This window comes from Myotis brandtii, unplaced genomic scaffold, assembly GCF_000412655.1.
Source record: "Myotis brandtii unplaced genomic scaffold, ASM41265v1 scaffold129, whole genome shotgun sequence".
Lineage (NCBI taxonomy): Eukaryota > Metazoa > Chordata > Mammalia > Chiroptera > Vespertilionidae > Myotis > Myotis brandtii.
Genome location: NW_005354551.1, coordinates 1,139,643 through 1,142,768, shown reverse-complemented (window position 1 = coordinate 1,142,768; position 3,126 = coordinate 1,139,643).

Genomic DNA, 3,126 nt, shown 5'->3' with positions numbered 1-3,126 from the left:
TCTCCCGGGCCCAGGGGACAGGAAGCCCCCCTGCAGAGAGGAATCACACCCCTATTCCCTCCAACGCAGAGCTGCCCCTTCTCTAATTTGCTGCCTCTGTCACTTCTCCCGGGCCGAATTGTCCTACCCTCTTGCCCACAGGGTGGGTAATGGCTCTCTCTTTCTCTGCTATTCCTGGAGGTGACCACAGCCCTCACCAGCCACTGTGGCTGCTGATCACCAAGATGCTATAACAGAGTCTAGTCAGGACTGAAGATGGCTTAGGGATGACCTTGCCCGGGGTTAGGGATAGAACCCAGAAATAGGAAAGGATTCTCTCAAGGTCGTCAGCAAGTGGGGAGCAGAACCAGGACTGAAATTCATGACCTCCCTTCACTGCTGGGCAACGGTGTTTCTCCACCTGATAGCATTCTCCCATTAGGAAGTAGGATGCCACCCCCCTGGTCTTTTCCGCCTTCAGGCATTGGCCCTTCCGCCCCTGCATGGCTCCCTCTGGAGTGACAGCCAGGCTTCATAAATCATTTAACAAGCATTTATTGAGTGACAACCATGTACTGTGCGGGCCCCTAGAGAGGAAGCTGAGACCACATCTGATGGGGAAGAGAGGTAGGAAATAGGACCTACAAGGTAAGGACTCCCTGTAAATCTTCTGTTGTTGTTAATCATCACTGAAGATATTTTTCCCATTGATTTTTAGAGAGAGTGGAAGGGAGGGGGAGAGAAAGAGAGAGAGAGAGAGAGACATCCATTGGTTGCCTCCCGCACGCGCCCTGATGGGGGCTGGGGATCCGAGCCTGCCACCAACCTATGTGCCCTTGACTGGAATCAAACCCGCGATCCTTCCACTGAGCCAAACCCACCAGGGTTCCCCATAATTATTTACGTTAAAAAGTTAAGATCATGTCACATCTGGGCTCAGAGCCCTCTACTGTCTTCCCTTCTCAGTTGGAATAAAACATGTTTTTTGTTATATTAATGGGTGACTTGGAGAATCCGTAGGTCCTGGGGGGGAGGGGTGTGTGTATGTGTGGGCGGGTATTGGCCAGGGGACCCAACCACGTGATTGATTATAGGGAACTTTTAGTCCCACCCATTAACCTATGGGAAGGGAAAAGGGGCTGGAGATCAAGTGAGTTCAGTCTCTAATGGCCAATGATTTAATCAATCCTAACTATGTAATGAAGCCTCCATAAAACCCCAAGAGGATAGGATTCTGAGAGCTTCCTGGTTGGTGAGCATGTCACTGAGGTCCTAGGAGAGGGCGTGGAAGCTCTGCACCCTTCCCCCTGCACCTTGTCCTATGAGTCTCTTCCATCTGGCTGTTCCTGAGTCATATCCTTTTACAATAAACCTGTGACCTGGTTAGTAACATGTTTTTCTCAGTTCTGTGAGCCACTCTAGCGAATTAACCGAACCCAAGGAGTGGGGTGGGACTCTCTAATCTATAGCCAGTTGCACAGGTGACAGCTTGGACTTAGGACTGAAGAGGGGAGAGCAGTCGGGCAGGACTGAGCCCTTAACCTGTGAGATCTGATGCTATATCTTCAGATGGGTAGTGTCCGAACTGAGTTAAATTGCAGGATATGAAGCAGGGGTCTGAGAATTGTGTGGTGACGTTGGGAATGGCACACACATCGGAATGCTCAATGAATGTTTGTTGACGGACAGAACACGAAATGATGAAGACCATGAGTGCACAGGTCATCTGGCGGGGGAGGGGGGGAACTGGAGAGGATGGAGCACAGTTACCGTGTTCTGACTCCTCAGCACTCCAATCTCTGACCCCTCATGGGCAGAATGAGCCTGTCCTTCAAGTTGAACACCACTTGCAAATGCCTGTTTGGAAAGTGGAGTTAATTCTGTCTGGGAGTGTCCATCATCAAGACATGGCTTTGCTCTCAGCTGGTCAGTTCTGGACAAAAAATGAACAGCATTTTCCTAGAAAGGGGAAGGGAGACCCCGGGAATCATCCCAGGAAGCCCTAGGGACAAACAGACCTGGATCCTGATCCCAACTCTGCCATTTTTTTTTAAATTGTAGTAACATAAACACAACATAAATTTGACCACTCTAACCATTTGTTATTGTTGTTAATCCTCACCAAGGATATTTTTCCCACTGATTTTTGGAAGTTCTCTCACTTCTAAAGAGAGAGAGACAAACATGGATGGTGAGAGAGACACATAATTGGTTGCCTTCTGCACAAACTTGCAACCCAGGTACGTGCCCTTGACCAGGAATCAAATCCGAGACCCTTCATGTGCAGGCCGATGCTCTAACCACTTAGCAACACCAGCCAGGGCCACTCTAACCATTTTTAAGCGTATAATTAAGTGGCATTCACACTGTTGTGCAGTCATCACCACTGTCCATCCCCAGAACTTTTTTAGCATCCAAAACTGAAACTGTACCCATTAAACAGCAACTCCTATTCTCCCCGCCTCCAGCCCCTGACAACCACCATTAATTACTCTATGTACCTCATGTAAATGGAATACAATACTTGTCCTTTTATGTCTGGCTTATTTCGCTTACATAGTGGTTTTTTTATTTGTTGTTTTTTTAAACTATATTTTTATTGATTTCAGAGAGGAGAGGAGAGGGAGAGAGAGAAACATGAATGATAAGAGAGAATCATTAATTGGCTGCCTCCTGCACATCCCCTACTGGGGATCAAGCCTGAAACCCGGGCATGTGCCCTTGACCAAAATCAAACCTGGGACCTTTCAGTCTGCAGGCCAACACTCTATGAACTGAACCAAACCAGCTAGGGCTAGCATAATGTTTTTAAGGTTAGTTCACCTTGGCATGTATCAGAACTTAATTCCTTTTTAAGACTGAATAACAATCCATCGGATGGATATGCCACATCTTGTTTATCCACTCACATAGCAATGGACATCTGAATTCTTTCCATCTTTTGGCTGCTGTGAACATGGGCGTACAAGTATCTGTTTGAGTTCCTAGAAGTGGAATCGCTGGGTCATATGGTAATGCTCTAACTTTCTTAGGGACTGCCATACTGTTTTTCACAATGGCTGCACCATTTTACATCCTCCCCCCTCCCCAGCAATGCACAAAGGTTCCTATTTCTCCACATCCTCACCAACACTTGTTTTTCCCTCC